Source organism: Anopheles ziemanni, assembly GCF_943734765.1.
Source record: "Anopheles ziemanni chromosome X unlocalized genomic scaffold, idAnoZiCoDA_A2_x.2 X_unloc_15, whole genome shotgun sequence".
NCBI classification, from domain to species: Eukaryota; Metazoa; Arthropoda; class Insecta; order Diptera; family Culicidae; genus Anopheles; species Anopheles ziemanni.
The window spans coordinates 12501-37500 of record NW_026689763.1 but is presented as its reverse complement, the minus strand read 5'-3'; the positions used below and the strand labels follow the sequence as shown (position 1 = coordinate 37500).

Below are 25000 nucleotides of genomic sequence, written 5' to 3'. Positions count from 1 at the left end.
CCGTGGGGTAGCAAGCGTTGTGATCTAATGGCCTTACCGGGCAAACACTTTCGGTTCGTCAAGGACTTGGAGTGCCGGGACGGGTTGGCGGATCCATCACTCTGAGTATGCCGGGTTGATACTTGGGGTTGGTTTGGTTTTGGTGACCCAATACTAGATGTACCATCTCGGTGGTATGTCAGTATCACCTATACTCCAGACCACTTGCATGGTTAGCAAGCGTTGTGATCTAATGGCCCAACCGGGCAAACACTTTGGGTTCGCAAGGACTTAGAGTGCCGGGACGGGTTGGCGGATCCAACACTCTGGGTACCTCCGGGTACTTGGGGTTGGTTGAGGACTTGGTGAACAAACACTTGATGAACACTCTTCGGATGTACTTCGGGTGTCACCTGTTGTCCGAGGCCACTTGCATGGTCGCAAGCGTTGTGATACAATGGCCCTACCGGGCAAACACTTTGGGTTCGCAAGGACTTGGAGTGCCGGGACGGGTTGGCGGATCCAACACTCTGGGTACCTCCGGGTACTTGGGGTTGGTTGAGGACTTGGTGAACAAACACTTGTTGTACACTCTCCGGATGTACTTCGGGTGTCACCTGTTGTCCGAGGCCACTTGCATGGTAGCAAGCGTTGTGATACAATGGCCCTACCGGGCAAACACTTTGGGTTCGCAAGGACTTGGAGTGCCGGGACGGGTTTGCGGATCCAACACTCTGGGTACCTCCGGGTACTTGGGGTTGGTTGAGGACTTGGTGAACAAACACTTGATATACACTCTTCGGATGTACTTCGGGTATCGCCTGTTGTCCGAGACCACTTGCATGGTTAGCAAGCGTTGTGGTCTAATGGCCCTACCGGGCAAACACTTTGGGTTCGCGAGGACTTAGAGTGCTGGTAGTGGTTGGCGGACCCAACACTCTGGGTACCTCCGGGTACTTGGGGTTGGTTGAGAACTTGGTGAAGATACCCCTGTCACCTTGTTCGAGGCCACTTGCATGGTAGCAAGCGTTGTGATACAATGGCCCTACCGGGCAAACACTTTGGGTTCGCAAGGACTTGGAGTGCTGGTAGTGGTTGGCGGATCCAACACTCTGGGTACCTCCGGGTACTTGGGGTTGGTTGAGGACTTGGTGAACAAACACTTGATATACACTCTTCGGATGTACTTCGGGTATCGCCTGTTGTCCGAGACCACTTGCATGGTCAACGGTTGAGGTGGTGATGGCGGGTCGGTGCTGTAGGGTGCCGGCCTGTTGGCTGCCTTGGCCGGGTTGGTTGGTTAACACTTGATTGAGCTTGCACCCGAGGGTAAAGGCACTTGAAGGTGGGTACCGGCCGGCTGACCTGGTGTGATGGTTGGTTGGTGAACACTTGGCGGTACTTGCACTTGGCTGTGCTTGGACTTGAAGGTGGGATCCGGCTGGCCTAGGCCATTGGTGGTTGGTTGGTTGGTTAGTCCTTAGCTGGGCTGGCTGGCTGGCTGGCCATCGGTGGTGTGGTGTGGTGTGGTGTGTGGAGTCGAGCATCGCGCGCCGTTGCCTTCCTCGGAGTGTTGTGGGTACGCAAGTGCTTGCAGTGCAAAGAGGTTGGTGATGGAGTGACATTGCCTTCACCATGGAGTTGCGGGTACTTAGGTACTTGCAAGGAGATGGTGGTATGGTGGTGTTGCGTGTGTGGTGTTCGATTAGAAAGATATAATTTCTAAGTCCGGATTAGTGCTGTCAGTGGGGCCCCCGCTAACAGGTCCTGCACGGCCAGCGTGGGGCTTGACTTGGCGCTATTCCGGACTTGGGGCGATCACGATGTCCCCGTGCGGGACTTAGAAGATGGAAGAACACAAGTACCCTTATCCCATGACTTGTGAGCGATTGGCATACGTTACCCCATGAAGAGAAAAATTGGCTAAGTCCCGGATCCATATTATATGAAGAGAAATATCGGCTAAGTCCAGGATCCATATTATATGAAGAGAAAAATCGGCTAAGTCCAGGATCCATATATAATAACCTAATAATCGGCTAAGTCCAGGATCCATATTATATGAAGGGAAAAATCGGCTAAGTCCAGGATCCATATATAATAACCTAATAATCGGCTAAGTCCAGGATCCATATAATATGAAGAGAAAAATCGGCTAAGTCCGAGATTGGGTCTGTCAGAAATACACTTCCAAGTTACCACACAAGCAAGCAAGATGGCCTAGTGATGGATCCATATGATATGAAGAGAAAAATCGGCTAAGTCCAGGATCCATATTATATGAAGAGAAAAATCGGCTAAGTCCGAGTTTGGGTCTGTCGGAAATACACTATCAAGTTACCACACAAGCAAGCAAGATGGCCTAGTGATGGATCCATATGATATGAAGAGAAAAATCGGCTAAGTCCAGGATCCATATTATATGAAGAGAAAAATCGGCTAAGTCCGAGATTGGGTCTGTCAGAAATACACTTCCGAGTTACCATACAAGCAAGCAAGATGGCCTAGTGATGAATCCATATGATATGAAGAGAAAAATCGGCTAAGTCCCAGATTGGGTCTGTCAGAAATACACTTCCAAGATACCACACAAGCAAGCAAGATGGCCTAGTGATGGATCCATATAATATGAAGAGAAAAATCGGCTAAGTCCGAGATTGGGTCGGTCGGAAATACACTATCAAGTTACCACACAAGTAAGCAAGATGGCCTAAGGATGGAACCATATAATATGAAGAGAAAAATCGGCTAAGTCCCAGATTGGGTCTGTCAGAAATACACTTCCAAGTTACCACACAAGCAAGCAAGATGGCCAAGTGAAGGATCCATATGACATGAAGAGAAAAATCGGCTAAGTCCCAGATTGGGTCTGTCAGAAATACACTTCCAAGTTACCACACAAGCAAGCAAGATGGCCTAGTGATGGATCCATATGATATGAAGAGAAAAATCGGCTAAGTCCCAGATTGGGTCTGTCAGAAATACACTTCCAAGTTACCACACAAGCAAGCAAGATTGCCTAGTGATGGATCCATATGATATGAAGAGAAAAATCGGCTAAGTCCCAGATTGGGTCTGTCAGACATACACTATCAAGTTACCACACAAGCAAGCAAGATGGCCTAATGATGGATCCATATGATATGAAGAGAAAAATCGGCTAAGTGCAAGATTGGGTCTGTCAGAAATACACTATCAAGTTACCACATGAGCAAGCAAGTTACCACATGAAGAGAAAGCCGGCAAAGTCCGGGAATGTTACCACATGAACTGGAAAATGGGCAAAAACCTACCTTCACAGGGAACGTGAATAACTAAGGCTGTAGACATCGGATCGACAAGCCAAAGACTGATATGGAAAGGAAATGAGTAGTACTAGCTTTCCTGAGAGTTGCAGAGCTTAGACTGCATATGAACGGAAGTTATTGAGCGTCAAAGTCAGAAAAGTTGCCCGAAGGAACACAAGTTCCAACTTAGAGCATGAATACCGCCTAGACGGTAAGAGGTACGGCCAGGCTGAGGAATAAGGAAATGTTGGCCAACATGTTCCCTAACTATCCCCCGAAGACCGCAAAGCAATCCAACATCAACCAAGAAAGTTATAGCCCGATCAAGGAAACACCTACTTTGCACCGATATTGCACCAAATATATGTACCAAGCACCTTCGGTTGCATACCCTGCAGGGGCTTACCATAGTAGGCCATGGAAGACCGATATACCGAACATAATCTCTTTCTATCTCCTCGGGTGTTGGAGATAGCGCTTTGCGGTAAAAGAACGAAAGTTAGACCATATCTTGGTGCATCTTTTTGCCCGAGAACACAAGACCCTATCTACCAAGGCAAGAAAGTTGTGTGGGGACAAAATGTCCATAAGTGCCCAAAGTGGCACACTTGAACCATATATTCGAGAAAAACACAAGTGTGGGCCCGAGCTAGCGAGTTGAAATGTTCTGACCGTCAGTAGCCCTAGTTGAGGTGCACTTATCATTATATGAGGCCAACGTGCCAGCTAGTCTCTAAAGGGGCGATATGGGTGTTCCAAGGTTTGTACCCAATTGAGGAAAAAACAGGGTAAGGTACGGTGTACCGCGAATAACTCGGGCTATAGATGTCCGATCGATGAGTTTGGCATATGTATGGAAAGGTCTCGACGAGACCTAACTACCCTGAAAGTATGAAGGCAAAGACTTGAATGACCGGGAAGTTATTAAGTGCACAAGTGGTAAAGTTGCACCAAAGTCCATGTTACCCGAAGTGGTACATGAACACCCAATATTCGACCAAAACACAAGTTTAGAGACGAGCTAGCGAGCTACATTGTTCAGACCGTCAGTAGCCCGCATCAAGACACGCATTTCATTATATTGAGCCTAGCCGCTAGCTCGACTCGAAGTCGGTCATATGGTTGGTTGATGGTTTGGACCGACCACGTGGTGTACCAAGGTGATGTACCTTTCATGAATTAAAACTCTGGCTGTATGGCACTGAGCGACAAGCTAAGGTGTGATTTGGAATAGTCTTGAGTGGGACTATTTAGGAAAAATGCGAACAAAAAATCACAAAGTCCTTGGGCGAAGCTATTAGCGAAACATAGAGCAAATTGGTACCAAAAACTATGGAAATGGGACTTGAGTCAAAAATAACCGCAAGTTGGAGAAGAGATAGCAAGCTTGCGTAGAACAATTATATTTGGTGCATGGTATCACCAACAAAAAAGTATATGGGGCCAAGGTGCTGGCTGGCCTCCAAAGTGGAGATATGGGCGATCCAAAGTTTGTACCCAAGTACGAACAAGTATGGAAAAAACAGGGTAAGGTACCAAGTACCATTAATAACTTCGGCTGTAGATGGCCGAGCGAGGCAAACGGCTCACCGTTGGAAAGGTCTTGGGGAGACCTATCTACCCTGAAAGTTTCATGAGGCTGAGTTGAAAGACCACGGAGATATTGGGTGATGATGGTCCAATTCGGGGACCAAGTCGCAGGAAATGGCGCTTGACCAAAATCACCCTTGGAAGGTGAATACCGGCTTACCGGTAAGAGATAGCGACTTGGCGTAGAATATTCATAAGTTGGGCGTGTAGAGACGCAACTTTTATTATATGGGGCCAACCCGGTCAGGGTGCTCCAAGTCGGTCGTTTGGTTGGTTTATGGTTTGGGCGGACCACGTGGTGTGCCAAGTTGAGGTACCTTTCATGAATTATAACTTGGTCAGTTTGCCACCGAGCGACAAGCTGCGGTGTGTTTTGGAATGGTCTTGAGTGGGACTATCAAGGAAAAATACCAATCGAAAATCAGCTTGTCCATGGCCGAAGCTATTAGTGAAACATATAGCAAAATGGGTCCAAAAACGAATGAAATGGGAATTGGACCAAGAATAACGGCAAGTTGGAGAAGAGATAGCAAGTTGGCGTAGAACAATTATATTTGGTGCATGGCATGACCAACAAAAAAGTATATGGGGCCAAGGTGCTAGCTGGCCTCCAAAGTGGAGATATGGGCGATCCAAAGTTTGTACCCAAGTACGAACAAGTATGGAAAAAACAGGGTAAGGTACCAAGTACCATTAATAACTTCGGCTGTAGATGGCCGAGCGAGGCAAACGGCTCACCGTTGGAAAGGTCTTGGGGAGACCTATCTACCCTGAAAGTTTTATGAGGCTGAGTTGAAAGACCACGGAGATATTAGGTGATGATGGTCCAATTCGGGGACCAAGTCGCAGGAAATGGCACTTGACCAAAATCACCCTTGGAAGGTGAATACCGGCTTACCGGTAAGAGATAGCGACTTGGCGTAGAATATTCATAAGTTGGGCGTGTAGAGACGCAACTTTCATTATATGGGGGCTACCCGGTCAGGGTGCTCCAAGTCGGTCGTTTGGTCGGTTTATGGTTTGGGCCGACCATGTGGTGTACCAAGAAGAGGTACCTTTCATGAATTATAACTCGGTCAGTTTGCCACCGAGCGACAAGTTGCGGTGTGTTTTGGAATGGTCTTGAGTGGGACTATCAAGCAAAAATACAAACAGAATATCAGCTTGTCCATGGCCGAAGCTATTAGTGAAACATATAGCAAAATGGGTCCGAAAACGAATGAAATGGGACTTGGACCAAGAATAACGGCAAGTTAGAGAAGAGATAGCAAGTTGGCGTAGAACAATTATATTTAGTGCATGGTATGACCAAGAAAAAAGTATATGGGGCAAAGGTGCTGGCTGGCCTCCAAAGTGGAGATATGGGCGATACAAAGTTTGTACCCAAGTATGGCAAAAACTGGTATAGGTACCTTTCATGAATTACTGCTCAGGCTGTATGGCACTTAGCGGGACGCTTGGCTCTGGTATGGAATAGTCTTGAGTGGGACTATCAAGGAAAAATACGAACAAAAAATCACCATGTCCACGGACGAAGGTATTAGCGAAACTTAGAGCGAAATTGCGACCAAGTCGCTGGAAATGGCCCTTGGACCAAGTATACCGTCAAGGCGGTACGAGATAGCGAGTTGACGTAGAACATTTATAAGTTTGCCTACAAGAGACAAAAGTTTAGTTATATGGGGCCAACCCGCTCAGGGTTGTCCAAGTCGGTCATATGGCTGATCGAAATTTTCGACCAAGTACTGAGAAAACAGGGTAAGGTACCGTGTACCTCGAATAACTTCGGCTGTAGATGTCCGAGCGAGGCAAACGGCATAGCGTTGGAAAGGTCTTGAGGTGCTCTAGGCACCCTGAAAGTATGAGAAAGCTATCTGGAAAACTTGTGGAGATATTAGAGAAACATAGGGCCCAAAAGATACCAAGTCGCAGGAAATGGGCCCTCCATGAACACCCTAAAATCCCAATTACGGCTAAGTTGCAGGCCAGCTAGCGAAGTGAAATGTTCTAGGCATAACTAGAACACGTTAAGGCGCAACTTTTTGAATCAGAACTTTTTTCGATATCTGGCCCCCAAAGGGGGGATATGGGCGATCCAAGGATTTTTCCAAGTTTCGGTACTTTTTACGGTATCGCTCATAGCTCCGGCTGTAAGCAAGCAAATGACAATCTAAGACATGATTTGGAAAGGTATTGAGTAGTACTAACTTACGTTAGAACACAGCGAAGCGCTATCGGTTCATGGCAAGGCCGATATAAACAGTCAAAGATGAAAAATGTTGATAAAATGAACAAAAATTACCTTGGTACGCGAATAGCGGCCAGGGATGAAGAGGTACGAAGTTGGTGTTGAACAATTATAATTAGGGCTTGGTACGCTCTAAAAGTTTGCCGAAGACCGCAAAGCGCTCAGACCCATAGAAAGTGGCCATTTGGGCCGAACAGTGCATGCAAAGAGGTGAAAATGCAAAAATTGCACTTTGTGGGGCGATTTGCGGGGGGAAGGAGGGGTCGGAGGGCAAAATGTCCCTTGACCAAAAAGTTTTATCTCGTCGAGATCTACAACATTGCCGAAGACCGCAAAGCGCTAGCTCGCAATCGAAAAATCGAGAATTTGAAAATTTTCTAAGTCTTGGGCTCCCTAAGGAAAAGTTTCAAAAATCACGTTTGTCCCCAATTTTGAAGGGGAAGGAGTCGGTTCCGGGGCATGGTGTCTTCGGCAAAAAGTCTTATCTTTTTGCGTACTTTCGACTAGTTCAATAAAAATTTTTGACCCAAAATTTGTTCGGCGGACCCCTAGGTCGAAAAACCCGAAAAAAGTCGAAAAAAGTCGAAAATGTCGAAAAATGAGAAAACCTCATATTCGGACTCTACACGAGCCCCAGATATTGAAAAGTGAAATCCGCGGTCGATTTGGAACAAAAAATTTACCTAGGCAAAGTTGTATGGAGGTAGGGACCCCTGAGAAAAAAGTTTGGTCCCGAGGCTCCTTGGACCACCAAGTCCCTAGGTCGGACCAAAATCGGAAAAAATCCGACCAAAGTCGAAAGTGTCGAAAATTTTAAAAAACCCCTTTTGGGGCCCTATGGCCTCCCTAGATAATGAAAAGTGAGGTCCGCGGCCGATCCGGAAGAAAAACTTGACCTAGGCAAACTTGTATGACGGTGGGGACCCAAAAAAATTTCGATGAGTGTAGTTTAGACAGGCCGGAAAATGTATCGGTGGTCCGTATCAAGGGACGTCTTTTAGTTCCATGGGGTGGTGGTCGTCGAACAAAGTCGCCTAGGTCGACCACCAGAAAGACCAGTCGTGTTGTAATGGATGTTTTGACCACTTTACTAGGGAAACCTAGTAGGTCGAAGCAAATTTGGGGTTCGAGATGAGTTGGTGAAAGTTGGTCCAACCTAGGTGTGCTTGGTGGAGGTTGACCATGAAAGTAGAGCATGATAGGAATGACCATAACTTTGGTTCTAGATGTCGGATCGGTACACTTTCGGCAGTTTTGGAAAGGTGAAGGCCTGCTCTAGCTATGTTTCCTACCAAGCTGAGCGCCTACTAGTGACCCGGAGGAGGTATTAAGGGTCAAAGGCAAAAAGGGGTACCCTAAAGTGCGTGTGACCAAGAAAATGGGAAAAACGGTATCGCCTATAGCTCAGGCTGTATGGCTCGGATCGGAAAGCTTGGATATGCGTTGGAAAGGTCTTGACGAGCGCTAGCTATGTGTCCTACCAAGCGAAGCGCTAGGTGTTGAGCAAGTCGGTCATATTAGAGGGCAAAGGTGAAAAATGGTGGTTTAGAGGCGAAAATTCACCTTATGATCGAAAATAGCGGGCGAACGATAAGAGCTACGAACACGGCGTAGAACAATCATAAGTACGTTACCACAAGACCTAACTTTGGCCAATATAGAGCGAGAAGATCGGAGGTACCCAAGAGGGTGATATGGCTGGTTCAATGTTGGACCAAAACGAGACTTGAGAAATGGATTGAAACACGGTATCGCGAATAACTCAGGCTGTATGGAACGGATCGACAAGCTTAGATCAGTGTTGGAAAGGTCGAACCGAGCGCTAACTATAATCCCAAACAACCGAAGCGCTAAGTGTTGAGCAAAACTGAGTTATTAAGCGACAAAGTGGAAAAATAATACCAAAATGGCCAAAAATCACACAAGACCAAGAATACCGAGCAAGCGGTAAGAGATAGCGGGTTGACGTAGAATACTTATAAGTTTGCCTCTACGAGACCTAAAAGTCGTCCATAGAAAGCGAGAAGATCGGACCACTCTGGAAGGGTGATACGAGTGGTCAAAAATTAGCAAAAATGAAACATGGCTAAAATGGATTTGACTTGTGCACCATGTAGCTCCGGCTGTATGGCATGGATTGTAGAGCTAGGATATGTTTTGGAAAGGTAACACCCAGCGCTAGATACGACTAGAAGAAAGCAAAGCGCTAACTAGCATGATTTGGAAGTTATTAAGCGTCAAAGTCGAAAAATGTTACCAAAATTGAAACTCGAGTACATTGGGCCAAAAAGTACAAGTTGTGAAATTTGGACTTACGAGTAAAATACCGAGCAGGCGGTAAGAGATAGAGACTTGGTGTAGAACAATTATATGTTGGGCATGTTATAACCTATATTTGGCCCGAACATAGTGACGAGATCGGTGGTACCCAAAAGGGTGGTACAGGTGTTAGATGGTTTTCCCAGAGCATAAGCTCCACATGATATGGAAAACGGGAAACATCATAACTTCGGCTGTATGGCATGGAATGGAACGAACAAGGTATCGATGGAAAGAGAAAAGGTAGCGCTAACTATAATTCCTACCAAGCAAAGCGCTAGCATGTGACCGTTCGGGTGTTATTGTGAGTCAAAGTCAGAAATTGTTACCACGAGAGGCGAAAATCCGACTAAGTCCATGAATACCGGGCTGGCGGTAAGAGATACGGCTTGGCCGTAGAACATTTATAAGTTGGCCAATACAAGACCTAAGTTTCGTCCATAGACGACAAGAAGATCGAAGATACGTGAAGGTGAGATATGGGCGTCCCAAAGTGGGCCTTTGAAAAAGTGACAAACTTCCCTTATAACAGCATACACCAAATATCTCTGGCTCTATGGCACCGAATAAGAAGTTGAGGTCAGCGATAGAAAGGTGATAGTCAGCGCTAAATATCATACGAACAGAGTGAAGCGCTAAAGGGAAAGCATCTTGGTGATATAAGGTGGCAAAGTCGAGAAAAGTTGCCTCAAAATCATGAAAAATGTGAAAAAATGACTAAGTCCCGGGTGCCTTAAGGGCAGGTTTATCGAATGTACCGAGCTGGCGGTACGAGATAGAGACTTGGTGTAGAACAATTATATGTTTGGCATGGCAAGACCTACATTCGGTCAATACAAAGTGAGAAGATCAAAGATACCCGCAAGGGTGATATTGGTGTCCAAAGGAAAAAAGCACTAAGTCAAGAAGTCAGTATGCGATGAAACACGGACCAAGAGTACCAAGCAATTGGTGCAAGTTAGAGCCTTAATGGTTCAAGATAGAGACTTGGTGTTGAACAATTATAAGTTTGGCATAGCAAGACCTACATTTGGTCAATACATGGTGCGAAGATCAAAGATACCCGTAAGGGTGATATTGGTGTCCAAAGGTAAAAAACACTAAGTCTTGGGAAACTTATATGAAGGAAAGGACCCTGATGGGTCATATGGAATTGATCGAAAAATCGGCTAAGTCCCAAAATGGGGATGTCAGAACTACACTCATATGTTACTACATGAAGCAAGGCAAACTTATATGAAGAAAAGGACCCTTATGGGTCATATGGTATGGATCGAAAAATCGGCTAAGTCCCAAAATGATGATGTCAGAACTACACTCAAATGTTACCACACCAAGCAAGGCAAACTTATATGAAGAAAAGGACCCTGATGGGTCATATGGTATTTTACGAAAAATCGGCTAAGTCCCAAAATGGGGATGTCAGAACTACACTCAAATGTTACCACACCAAGCAAGGCAAACTTATATGAAGCAAAGGACCCTGATGGGTCATATGGTATTTTACGAAAAATCGGCTAAGTCCCAAAATGGGGATGTCGAAACTACACTCAAATGTTACCACACCAAGCAAGGCAAACCTATATGAAGCAAAGGACCCTGATGGGTCATATGGTATTTTACGAAAAATCGGCTAAGTCCCAAAATGGGGATGTCAGAACTACACTCAAATGTTACCACACCAAGCAAGGCAAACTTATATGAAGCAAAGGACCCTGATGGGTCATATGGTAATTTACGAAAAATCGGCTAAGTCCCAAAATGGGGATGTCGAAACTACACTCAAATGTTACCACACCAAGCAAGGCAAACTTATATGAAGCAAAGGACCCTGATGGGTCATATGGTATTTTACGAAAAATCGGCTAAGTCCCAAAATGGGGATGTCAGAACTACACTCAAATGTTACCACACCAAGCAAGGCAAACTTATATGAAGGCAAGGACCCTGATGGGTCATATGGTATTTTACGAAAAATCGGCTAAGTCCCAAAATGGGGATGTCAGAACTACACTCAAATGTTACCACACCAAGCAAGGCAAACTTATATGAAGGCAAGGACCCTGATGGGTCAAATGGTATTTTACGAAAAATCGGCTAAGTCCCAAAATGGGGATGTCTGAACTACACTCATATGTTACCACACCAAGCAAGGCAAACTTATATGAAGGCAAGGACCCTGATGGGTCAAATGGTATTTTACGAAAAATCGGCTAAGTCCCAAAATGGGGATGTCTGAACTACACTCATATGTTACCACACCAAGCAAGGCAAACTTATATGAAGCAAAAGACCCTGATGGGTCAAATGGTATTTTACGAAAAATCGGCTAAGTCCCAAAATGGGGATGTCAGAACTACACTAACAAGTTACCACACCAAGCAAGGCAAACTTATATGAAGCAAAGGACCCTGATGGGTCATATGGTATTTTACGAAAAATCGGCTAAGTCCCAAAATGGGGATGTCTGAACTACACTCATATGTTACCACACCAAGCAAGGCAAACTTATATGAAGGCAAGGACCCTGATGGGTCATATGGTATTTTACGAAAAATCGGCTAAGTCCCAAAATGGGGATGTCAGAACTACACTCAAATGTTACCACACCAAGCAAGGCAAACTTATATGAAGGAAAGGACCCATATGGGTCATATGGTATTTTACGAAAAATCGGCTAAGTCCGAAAATGATGATGTCAGAACTACACTCAAATGTTACCACACCAAGCAAGGCAAACTTATATGAAGGAAAGGACCCATATGGGTCATATGGCATTTTACGAAAAATCGGCTAAGTCCCAAAATGAGGATGTCAGAACTACACTAAAAAGTTACCACACCAAGCAAGGCAAAGTACCTAGGTGAACCCTAGGAAGAAACACGGACCAAGTCAGATGGCCTAAGTCAAGAGAACAAGTGACCTAGGCAAAGTTGTATGGCGCTGAGGACCCTGAAAAATCTGGTTAGTGTAGTTTAGACAGGGTAGGTTTTTAGGTCGGCCGAACCCCCTTATTTTGGGTTTTGGCCTCATCAAGAAGCTACACCTAGGCAAACTGCCTAGGGTGAAACTGCGAAGACCAATCGAATAGTAAGACAAGTTTTGACCGATCGCCCTAGGCAAGCTTGTATGAAGAAAGGGACCCTTAGGGTCATATGGAAATTCATGAAAAATCGGCTAAGTCCCAAAATTGGGATGTCTGAACTACACTAAAAAGTTACCACATCAAGCAAGGCAAAGTACCTAGGTGAACCCTAGGAAGAAACACGGACCAAGTCAGATGGCCTAAGTCAAGAGTGCAAGTGACCTAGGCAAAGTTGTATGACGGTGAGGACCCTGAAAAATCTGGTTAGTGTAGTTTAGACAGGGGAGGTTTTTGGGTCGGCTGAACCTCCTTATTTTGGGTTTTGACCTCCTCAAGAAGCTACACCTAGGCAAACTGCCTAGGGTGAAAGTGCGAAGACCAATCGAATAGTAAGACAAGTTTTGACCGATCGCCCTAGGCAAGCTTGTATGAAGAAAGGGACCCTATGGGTCATATGGAAATACATGAAAAATCGGCTAAGTCCCAAAATTGGGATGTCTGAACTACACTAAAAAGTTACCACATCAAGCAAGGCAAAGTACCTAGGTGAACCCTAGGAAGAAACACGGACCAAGTCAGATGGCCTAAGTCAAGAGTGCAAGTGACCTAGGCAAAGTTGTATGACGGTGAGGACCCTGAAAAATCTGGTTAGTGTAGTTTAGACAGGGGAGGTTTTTGGGTCGGCTGAACCTCCTTATTTTGGGTTTTGACCTCCTCAAGAAGCTACACCTAGGCAAACTGCCTAGGGTGAAAGTGCGAAGACCAATCGAATAGTAAGACAAGTTTTGACCGATCGCCCTAGGCAAGCTTGTATGAAGAAAGGGACCCTATGGGTCATATGGAAATACATGAAAAATCGGCTAAGTCCCAAAATTGGGATGTCTGAACTACACTAAAAAGTTACCACATCAAGCAAGGCAAAGTACCTAGGTGAACCCTAAGAAGAAACACGGACCAAGTCAGATGGCCTAAGTCAAGAGTACAAGTGACCTAGGCAAAGTTGTATGGCGCTGAGGACCCTGAAAAATCGGGTTAGTGTAGTTCAGACAGGGGAGGTTTTTGGGTCGGCTGAACCTCCTTATTTTGGGTTTTGACCTCCTCAAGAAGCTACACCTAGGCAAACTGCCTAGGGTGAAAGTGCGAAGACCAATCGAATAGTAAGACAAGTTTTGACCGATCGCCCTAGGCAAGCTTGTATGAAGAAAGGGACCTTATGGGTCATATGGAAAATCCATGAAAAATCGGCTAAGTCCCAAAATTGGGATGTCTGAACTACACTAAAAAGTTACCACATCAAGCAAGGCAAAGTACCTAGGTGAACCCTAAGAAGAAACACGGACCAAGTCAGATGGCCTAAGTCAAGAGTACATGTGACCTAGGCAAAGTTGTATGGCGCTGAGGACCCTGAAAAATCGGGTTAGTGTAGTTCAGACAGGGGAGGTTTTTGGGTCGGCTGAACCTCCTTATTTTGGGTTTTGACCTCCTCAAGAAGCTACACCTAGGCAAACTGCCTAGGGTGAAAGTGCGAAGACCAATCGAATAGTAAGACAAGTTTTGACCGATCGCCCTAGGCAAGCTTGTATGAAGAAAGGGACCCTTAGGGTCATATGGAAATTCATGAAAAATCGGCTAAGTCCCAAAATTGGGATGTCAGAACTACACTATAAAGTTACCACATCAAGCAAGACAAAGTACCTAGGTGAACCCTAGGAAGAAACACGGACCAAGTCAGATGGCCTAAGTCAAGAGTATAAGTGACCTAGGCAAAGTTGTATGGCGCTGAGGACCCTGAAAAATCGGGTTAGTGTAGTTAAGACAGGGGAGGTTTCAGGGTCGGCTGGACCTCCTTATTTCGGGTTTTGGCCTCCTCAAGAAGACAGACCTAGGCGAATTGCCTAGGGTGAAACTGCGAAGACCAATCGAATAGTAAGACAAGTTTTGACCGATCGCCCTAGGCAAGCTTGTATGAAGAAAGGGACCCTTAGGGTCATATGGAAATTCATGAAAAATCGGCTAAGTCCCAAAATTGGGATGTCAGAACTACACTAAAAAGTTACCACATCAAGCAAGGCAAAGTACCTAGGTGAACCCTAGGAAGAAACACGGACCAAGTCAGATGGCCTAAGTCAAGAGTATAAGTGACCTAGGCAAAGTTGTATGGCGCTGAGGACCCTGAAAAATCGGGTTAGTGTAGTTAAGACAGGGGAGGTTTCAGGGTCGGCCAGACCTCCTTATTTCGGGTTTTGGCCTCCTCAAGAAGACAGACCTAGGCGAATTGCCTAGGGTGAAACTGCGAAGACCAATCGAATAGTAAGACAAGTTTTGACCGATCGCCCTAGGCAAGCTTGTATGAAGAAAGGGACCCTATGGGTCATATGGAAATTCATGAAAAATCGGCTAAGTCCCAAAATTGGGATGTCAGAACTACACTATAAAGTTACCACATTAGCAAGGCAGACTTGTATGAAGAACGGGACCCAGGTGAAAGTAGCAAATATCCCAAACCGAACATGTATATTATACACACAAGAGTACGAACATAAAGGAACACGGACCAAGCGTGCCGAGAGAATCGGTACTATAGAGCCCTCGTGGTTCTACACAAAGACTTTATGTTAGGGGTTCAAGCCCCATAGTACTCAAACGGTGACAGTAGCAAATATCCAAAAACGAACTGGAATTTACATTCTGTTGGTCATGCGGTCGTCCAAAGGGGTCTAGTATCCTGGGATGACAAGCATCACGGGCACAGTCTCGTATCAAAACAGTCGAAGAGGCCCGCGAAAGCTTGCTTTCCATGGCTATGCGATGCACAAATTGAGTTTCTCCGTAGTTATACACAGCGCACAGGTGAAAGTAGCAAATATCCCAAATCGAACATGAATTTTATACACACAAGAGTACAAACATAAAGGAACACGGACCAAGCGTACCGAGAGAATCGGTACTAGAGCCCTTGTGGTTCTACATTGAGAGCCCTCGTGGTTCTACATAGATACTTTATGTTAGGGGTTCCAACCCCATAGTACTAGAACGGTGGAAGTAGCAAATAAACCGAACGTGGAATTTACTTTCTGATGGTCATGCGGTCGTCCAAAGGGGTCTAGTATCCTGGGATGACAAGCATCACGGGCACAGCTCGTATCAAAACAGTCGAAGAGGCCCGCGAAAGCTTGCTTTCCATGGCTATGCGATGCACAAATTGAGTTTACTCACCGTAGTATAAAACGAACGAACCGAACCTATCCGAGTAGGGATAATGGGCGCAGTAACATACTTCTGTGACCCAGCGAGAGTTGAACGAGGTGACATGAACTGTCAGTGGCTTATATCAGATGGGATACATACATGAGATTGCTTTCAAATCTACACTCGAAAACCTAACCAAGTAAAAGCGAACGTGGGGAGGATTCGAAACTGGTAACGAAATCTTAAGCTGGAAAGAGTCATCACTATGGATACATATTATGCGAAACCAATCAAGTGCTCATTACTGATCCAAAACCGAAGAGCACTAGTGAACACCTTAATCTCACCCTAGTTCACATCCAAGTGATCGACCACGTGTGTGAAGCAAAGACCAATCGAATTCCTCAATGGACCGAACACTATGAACAAATGGCCAAAAACGTTATAACTATCCAAACATACTACTATCTAGCGAAAGTCATCACGATGGAACCATACCATGATCTTTAACCTATAGCGCTCACCATATTCCTACCCAGAGTGCAAGTGAACAGATTGCCCACCCTTACCCAGTTCACAACCACGTGATCGACTAACATACCGAGGTTACCACAAGTCAAAGTTATACGTTTACAAGCGCAAGACCAATCGAAAACCCCGAAAGCAATCTCGACCCAAAATGTATTATCCGTGAGTGTAGTCGAGTCTCGTACTCGTCATCTGTAATCGTCGGATAGAATATCCAGTACACGGTTGTCTTTCCAAATGAAATCTACATACAGAACTCGCTCTTGGCAAATGGGTGGCAATGGCGCAATCAGGAGCGAGTTCCCGTCCGGGTGCCAAGTGATTGGCAAATGTCTGGGGGAAAGCAACCATATATTGATTTGTCTGTTAGTGTACTGGGTGTTTGAGGTATGTAGTATCCACGCTTGGTTGGGTGTGTCAGAGGACCATGGATGCGTTCACAACCCCAATTGGGGTACATCGGGAATGATTTTGTGGAACCGATGTGCCCGGCACACACTAAGTTTTGTTGCAAGTTAATAGTGTGCCATGTCCGGGGGGGTTGTGATTAAACTCTGGTGAATTGCGTACTGTGGTGATTGGGGTATGAAAGCCCCGCAGTTGCAATGATCGGACGCGCCTAGCGTGTCCTTTAGTTGATGGTAGGGAAATGAAGGCCCTTGTCAGCTCACCTAAGTATTCATGGAAGTTTGGCATAAGGTCGCTGTGGTAGGGGTATGAAGGCCCCGTCAGCGCATGCACAATCGGGCGCACGAGCGCTTAGCGGAGTCGAATGCCGCTCAAGTGCCTGTCCGGTGCATCGGGTGTGTGTGATACGAGGGCAATGAGGTTCGCACGGGGGCTCGCCTCCCGTGTGCTACCGGACTTGACAACATATAGAACGTGGTGTTTGCTCCTCCGGGTGCAATGGGACAATGAACATTCGAACGCAAAGTCGGAATTCTGGTTGATCCTACCAGTAATATACGCTCGTCTCAAAGGTTAAGCCATGCATGTCTAAGTACAAACAGATTTAATGTGAAACCGCATAAGGCTCAGTATAACAGCTATAATTTACGAGATCATCAACCTAGTTACTTGGATAACTGTGGAAAATCTAGAGCTAATACATGCAACATGCCAGGACCCTCGCGGGAACTGGTGCACTTATTAGTCAAACCAATCGCGGGTTCTCCGTGTCATTGAGTTGAAGTCTGGATAATGATGCTGATCGTATGGTCTCGCACCGACGACAGATCTCGCAAATATCTGCCCTATCAACTATGGATGGTAGTATAGAGGACTACCATGGTTGCAACGGGTAACGGGGAATCAGGGTTCGATTCCGGAGAGGGAGCCTGAGAAATGGCTACCACATCCAAGGAAGGCAGCAGGCGCGTAAATTACCCAATCCCGGGACGGGGAGGTAGTGACGAGAAATAACAATATGAAACTCTTTAATGATGTTTCATAATTGGAATGAGTAGAGCATAAATCCTTCTACGAGGATCAAGTGGAGGGCAAGTCTGGTGCCAGCAGCCGCGGTAATTCCAGCTCCACTAGCGTATATTAAAATTGTTGCGGTTAAAACGTTCGAAGTTGATACTTGTCCAACACAGTCCGGCTCCGCCGACCCGGTCAACCCGTGGTCGGTGGGCCAAGTCGGAATCTGGTTGCGACTCAATGGTGTGGTAGGGCACCAAGTCTGTGTCATGGTGTGCCCTTCAACGGGTGCAAGTGTAACATAGAGCTCGACCGCTCACGTTTACCTTGAACAAATTAGAGTGCTTAAAGCAGGGTGCCCAAACGCCCTAGAATAATCTTGCATGGAATAATGGAATACGACCTTGGTCTAATCTTTCATTGGTTTGTACTCAGACCGGAGGTAATGATTAACAGAAGTAGTTGGGGACACTAGTATTACGGCGCGAGAGGTGAAATTCGTAGACCGTCGTAAGACTAACTAAAGCGAAGGCATTTGTCAAGGATGCTTTCTTTAATCAAGAACGAAAGTTAGAGGATCGAAGGCGATTAGATACCGCCCTAGTTCTAACCGTAAACGATGCCAACTAGCAATTGGGAGACGCTACAACCAGGTGCTCTCAGTAGCTTCCGGGAAACCAAAGTCAGGTTCCGGGGGAAGTATGGTTGCAAAGTTGAAACTTAAAGGAATTGACGGAAGGGCACCACAATGAAATGGAGCTTGCGGTTCAATTTGACTCAACACGGGAAAACTTACCAGGTCCGAACTTATGGAGGTGAGACAGATTAATAGCTCTTTCTCAAATTTAAGGGTAGTGGTGCATGGCCGTTCTTAGTTCGTGGATTGATTTGTCTGGTTAATTCCGATAACGAACGTGACTCACATATGCTAACTAGAACGCAGTCAGCGTTAATGCGTCGATGCCGATTGGAACGGGTTAGGACCTTTCGGTGGAGTATGACCTGACACCTTCGCTGTTCGTGTGCGCAAGTGCACTTACGGTACGCTGCTTAGCAGGACAATTTGTGTTTAGCAAAATGAGATCGAGCGATAACAGGTCCGTGATGCCCTTAGATGTTCTGGGCTACACGCGTGCTACAATGTGGGTAGCAGCGTGTCTCCTATTCCGAGAGGAACGGGAAATCACTCAAATACTCACTTAGTAGGGATTATGGATTGCAATGGTCCATATGAACTCGGAACTTCTAGTAAGTGCTGGTCATCAGCCAGCGTTGAATACGTCCCTGCCCTTTGTACACACCGCCCGTCGCTACTACCGATGGATTATTTAGTGAGGTCTTTGGAGATGATCGTTCGCTGGATCCTCGTGAACCGCGTCTGCTTTATCGAAGTTGACCGAACTTGATGATTTAGAGGAAGTAAAAGTCGTAACAAGGTTTCCGTAGGTGAACCTGCGGAAGGATCATTAGTGGCCAAGTGATCCTTCCAGAAGTCCGAACCTGCGGGTTGAGACTTCGGCACAAGTTGCCATATGATAATTGACGAAACACTATAGAAGTCCGAACCTGCGGGTTGAGACTTAGGCACAAGTTGCCATATGAACATTGACGAAACACTATGAAGTCCGAACCTGCGGGTTGAGACTTAGGCACAAGTTGCCTTATACATGACTTCGAACAAATACACAAGTCCGAACCTGCGGGTTGAGACTTAGGCACAAGTTGCCTTATACATGACTTCGAACAAATACACAAGTCCGAACCTGCGGGTTGAGACTTAGGCACAAGTTGCCATATGAAAGTTGACGAAACACTAACAAGTCCGAACCTGCGGGTTGAGACTTAGGCACACGTTGCCTTATACATGACTTCGAACAAATACACAAGTCCGAACCTGCGGGTTGAGACTTAGGCACAAGTTGCCTTATACATACATTGGCCAAATAAACAGAAGTCCGAACCTGCGGGTTGAGACTTAGGCACAAGTTGCCATATTATATTCGATCAAACACTAAGTAGTCCGAACCTGCGGGTTGAGACTCAAGACCGTAACAAGATGTCACTATACAAGTCCGAACCTAAGGGTTGAGACTTAATGCGATCTAGATACCAAGTTGACATCCAATACCTGTTGAGCAAAACCAAAGATTCCCTGTTCTCGAATGATTACACTATATAACAGGGAATCTTGAAGAAATCAAGCAAGCGTGAAACAAAGTCATCACTTGGGCATGCTCGATAGCCAACCACATGACCTTAACCTAAGAGAGCATGCAAACCACATGATACCTATAAACGATTAACCCGCCCTAGTTCAATCGTTCACCAAGTGATGACTTCAGTATGGCTAAGAGAAAAACTTTTAAATGGGAAAAACTCTAAGTCCGAACCTCCGGGTTGAGACTTCCGCGTCGGAGGTGGGCGCACCTCCTATCCGAAAGATGGTGAATCAGGGGTGTTCGATCAGCAATGGTCGGATGCCCCGTCGTAGTCCAACTATGACAATCAAAGTCAAGACCTCCGGGTTGAGACTTTCCGCGAGTACAAGCATAAAGGAACACGGACCAAGCCGTACCGAGAGAATCGGTACTAGAGCCCTCGTGGTTCTACATTGAGAGAGCCCTCGTGGTTCTCATTAGGGGCTTTATGCAAGTCGTACTCAATACTGTGGTGTGAAGTATAAAGTATAGTCCTCGCCTGGTCCACGCTGCTTCGGCGGTCCTGGGTAAGATAGTTAATTCTAGCTTGCCCTATAGTGGAATGAGGACACTTAATGCTTCGTCTTTTAGCGGCGGCTAGACTCCTCCTCACGGGGAACGAGTTGACGCGCACAGCGGCGGCTTACGCACTATGGCAATCATGGATGCCTGAAGATTCCGTGAAGTTCTCCCCTGGTCCACGCTGCCTCGGCAGTCCTGGGTAAAATGGAATATTTCCAGCTTGCCCTATAGTGGAAGAGGACTATCCAACAATACAAAGTCAAGACCTCCGGGTTGAGACTTTCCGCGTCGGTGGTGTCGCGCACCGCCTATCCGAAAGATGGTGTAACAGGGGTGTTCGATCAGCAATGGTCGGATGCCCCGTCATAGTCCAACTATGACAACCAAAGTCAAGACCTCCGGGTTGAGACTTTCCGCGTCCGGAGGTACGCGTACCGCCTACCCGAAAGATGGTGTGCTTCTGGGGTATTCGATGAGTCGGATACCCCGTCGTAGTCCAACTATGACAATCAAAGTCAAGACCTCCGGGTTGAGACTTCCGCGTCCGGAGGTACGCGTACCGCCTACCCGAAAGATGGTGTGCTTCTGGGGTATTCGATGAGTCGGATACCCCGTCGTAGTCCAACTATGACAATACAAAGTCAAGACCTCCGGGTTGAGACTTCCGCGTCGGAGGTGCGCGCACCGCCTACCCGAAAGATGATGAATCAGGGGTGTTCGATCAGCAATGGTCGGATGCCCCGTCGTAGTCCAACTATGACAATCAAAGTCAAGACCTCCGGGTTGAGACTTCCGCGTCCGGAGGTACGCGTACCGCCTACCCGAAAGATGGTGAATCAGGGGTGTTCGATCAGCAATGGTCGGATGCCCCGTCGTAGTCCAACTATGACAATCAAAGTCAAGACCTCCGGGTTGAGACTTTCTGCGAGTACATGCATAAAGGAACACGGACCAAGCCGTACCGAGAGAATCGGTACTAGAGCCCTCGTGGTTCTACATTGAGAGAGCCCTCGTGGTTCTCATTAGGGGCTTTATGCAAGTCGTACTCAATACTGTGGTGTGAAGTATAAAGTATAGAGTCCTCCACTGGTCCACGCTGCTCCGGCGGTCCTGGGTAAGATAGTTCATTCTAGCTTGCCCTATGTGGAAGAGGACTCAATACCCTACCTGTTGAGCTTGAAACAAAGTCATCACTTGGGCATGCTCATATTGCCATACAATATTCCATTATCTACTAATGAGCATGCAGCTATATGATTATAACCTGTAAACGATTACCCCGCCGTAGTTCAGCGCTTCAACCAAGTGATGACTTCAGTATGGCTAGTGTGTGAAGTATAAAGTATAGTCCTCCCCTGGTCCACACTGCTTCGGCGGTCCTGGGTAAGATAGTTAGTTCTAGCTTGCCCTATGTGGAAGAGGACACCATACTTAATACTGTGGTGTAATGAACAAAGTATAGTCCTCCACTGGTCCACGCTGCTTTGCAGTCCTGGGTAAGATAGTTAGTTCTAGCTTGCCCTATGTGGAAGAGGGCATACAAGACAAAGTATAGTTCTCCCCTGGTCCACGCTGCTCCGGCGGTCCTGGGTAAGATAGTTAATTCTAGCTTGCCCTATGTGGAAGAGGACTCAATACCCTACCTGTTGAGCTTGAAACAAAGTCATCACTTGGGCATGCTCTATAGCCAATCACATGACATTAACCTAAGAGAGCATGCAGCGTATTATCCCAATGCAAAGTAAACGATAGACTCGCCCTAGTTCAGTGCTTCAACCAAGTGATGACTTCAATTTGGCTAGTGTGTGAAGTATAAAGTATAGTCCTCCCCTGGTCCACACTGCTTCGGCGGTCCTGGGTAAGATAGTTAATTCTAGCTTGCCCTATGTGGAAGAGGACACCATACTTAATACTGTGGTGTAATGAACAAAGTATAGTCCTCCACTGGTCCACGCTGCTTTGCAGTCCTGGGTAAGATAGTTAATTCTAGCTTGCCCTATGTGGAAGAGGGCATACAAGACAAAGTATAGTTCTCCCCTGGTCCACGCTGCTTCGGCGGTCCTGGGTAAGATAGTTAATTCTAGCTTGCCCTATGTGGAAGAGAGCATACATGAACCAAGAACGAAGGTTATGATCGAGGAATGATTCGACAACTAACCGATGGTATGAAATGTGAAGAATTCAAGCAAGCACACAATCAAGTCATCACTTGGGCATGCTCGATAGCCAACCCTATGACATTAACCTAGTAGAGCATGCGAAAACCAATATATATGTAAACGATGCCCCTCCCTAGTTCAGCGCTTCAACCAAGTGATGACTTCAGAATGGCTAAATCAAATCGGTTCAAAACATACCATCGGTACCCTATTGAAACACACAAGTCGATATCAAATCTCATGATTGTGTAGTCCTCCACTGGTCCACACTGCTCCGGCGGTCCTGGGTAAGATAGTTCATTCTAGCTTGCCCTATGTGGAAGAGGGCACATTACTCAATACTGTGGTGTTATGAACAAAGTATAGTCCTCCACTGGTCCACGCTGCTTCGGCGGTCCTGGGTAAGATAGTTAGTTCTAGCTTGCCCTATGTGGAAGAGGGCATACAAGACAAAGTATAGTTCTCCCCTGGTCCACGCTGCTTCGGCGGTCCTGGGTAAGATAGTTAATTCTAGCTTGCCCTATGTGGAAGAGAGCATACATGAACCAAGAACGAAGGTTATGATCGAGGAATGATTCGACAACTAACCGATGGTATGAAATGTGAAGAATTCAAGCAAGCACACAATCAAGTCATCACTTGGGCATGCTCGATAGCCAACCTCATGACATTAACCTAGTAGAGCATGCGAAAACCAATATATATGTAAACGATGCCTCCCTAGTTCAGCGCTTCAACCAAGTGATGACTTCAGAATGGCTAAATCAAATCGGTTCAAACCATACCATCGGTATCCTATTGAAACACACAAGTCGATATCAAACCTCATGATTGTGTAGTCCTCCACTGGTCCACGCCGCTTCGGCCGTCCTGGGTAAAATGGAACATTCCAGCTTGCCCTATGTGGAAGAGGGCACATTACTCAATACTGTGGTGTGAAGTATAAAGTTCAGTTCTCCCCTGGTCCACGCTGCTTCGGCGGTCCTGGGTAAGATAGTTCATTCTAGCTTGCCCTATGTGGAAGAGGACACTTCATACTTCGTCTCTAAGCGGCGGCTTGACTCCTCCCTACGGGGAACGGGTTTACGCGCACAGCGGCGGCTTACGCACTATGGCAGTCATGGATGCCTTACGTTTCTATGAAAAGTGTGTTCCTCCCCTGGTCCACGCTGCTTCGGCAGTCCTGGGTAAGATAGTTAGTTCTAGCTTGCCCTATGTGGAAGAGGACACGTAGACTTACTGTGGTGTGAAGTATAAAGTTCAGTTCTCCCCTGGTCCACGCCGCTTCGGCCGTCCTGGGTAAAATGGATTCATCCAGCTTGCCCTATGTGGAATGAGGACACTTTATGCTTCGTCTCTAAGCGGCGGCTTGCTCCTCCCTACGGGGAACGGGTATACGCGCACAGCGGCGGCTTACGTTATGGCAGTCATGGATGCCTTACGTTTCCATGAAAAGTGTGTTCCTCCCCTGGTCCACGCTGCTTCGGCAGTCCTGGGTAAGATAGTTAGTTCTAGCTTGCCCTATGTGGAAGAGGACACGTAGACTTACTGTGGTGTGAAGTATAAGGTTCAGTTCTCCCCTGGTCCACGCCGCTTCGGCCGTCCTGGGTAAAATGGATTCATCCAGCTTGCCCTATGTGGAATGAGGACACTTTATGCTTCGTCTCTAAGCGGCGGCTTGCTCCTCCCTACGGGGAACGGGTATACGCGCACAGCGGCGGCTTACGCAAGTTAGTCACCCTCGGCAGTGGATCACTCGGCTCATGGATCGATGAAGACCGCAGCTAACTGCGCGTCATAATGTGAACTGCAGGACACATGAACATTGATAAGTTGAACGCATATTGCACGTCGTGGGAACCTACCATGATGTACAGATGACTGAGCGCTTATATTTGAGAAATGTATCGCATACATTTAACTACGCCGTGACACCCGTCACGAGACGTGCACCATGATGTTAACTAGGGTCGCGACGACCCGCTAGCATTCAAGAACCCGTGGTTTACAATATACTGGCATTGGAATTCGAAGTATTTAGAGCGTCCGTGTTCCCGCGTGAGGCGGAAGTACGAGGAGAAGGCGTGCTTGTGGTGTCTGTGGTGGTGTTTACTGATGTCTAGCTTCAGCTTATTTATTTATTTAAATAGAAGCGAAGATGTCAAAGTAGCGTCGAAGCAGCAGCGGTAGCACAAATGATTCAAGTATGGAAGTTGACCAAAGGAACACAAACAAACTAGCGTATGGGCAATGGAAGGTATCAGTGAGTTAAACCACACGCGGGCTAACAGCCCGTTAACCGAGTCCAACGGTACATATTGGACATTGAAACAAAGTAGTCGCAAGCCAGATGTGACGATAACAACCGCAAGGTACATAAGCCTCAGTTCATGTGTGACAACCCCCTGAATTTAAGCATATTAATAAGGGGAGGAAAAGAAACCAACCGGGATTCCCTGAGTAGCTGCGAGCGA

The 25000-nt window shown here is 46.5% G+C and overlaps 2 non-coding genes across 2 annotated transcripts in view; both read left to right on the top strand.

Annotated features, from left to right (window-relative positions):
• Positions 1-24262: 24262 nt before the first annotated feature.
• Positions 24263-24417, top strand: LOC131291790 (5.8S ribosomal RNA). The gene has a single exon (XR_009189547.1). It is a non-coding gene; the product is annotated as a 5.8S ribosomal RNA (ribosomal RNA).
• A 487-nt stretch (positions 24418-24904) lies between these two features.
• Positions 24905-25000, top strand: part of LOC131291803 (large subunit ribosomal RNA) — a 4091-nt gene continuing 3995 nt past the window's right edge. The window contains exon 1 of the ribosomal RNA XR_009189559.1: positions 24905-25000. This exon is cut by the window's right edge and continues 3995 nt beyond it. This is a non-coding gene — a ribosomal RNA (large subunit ribosomal RNA).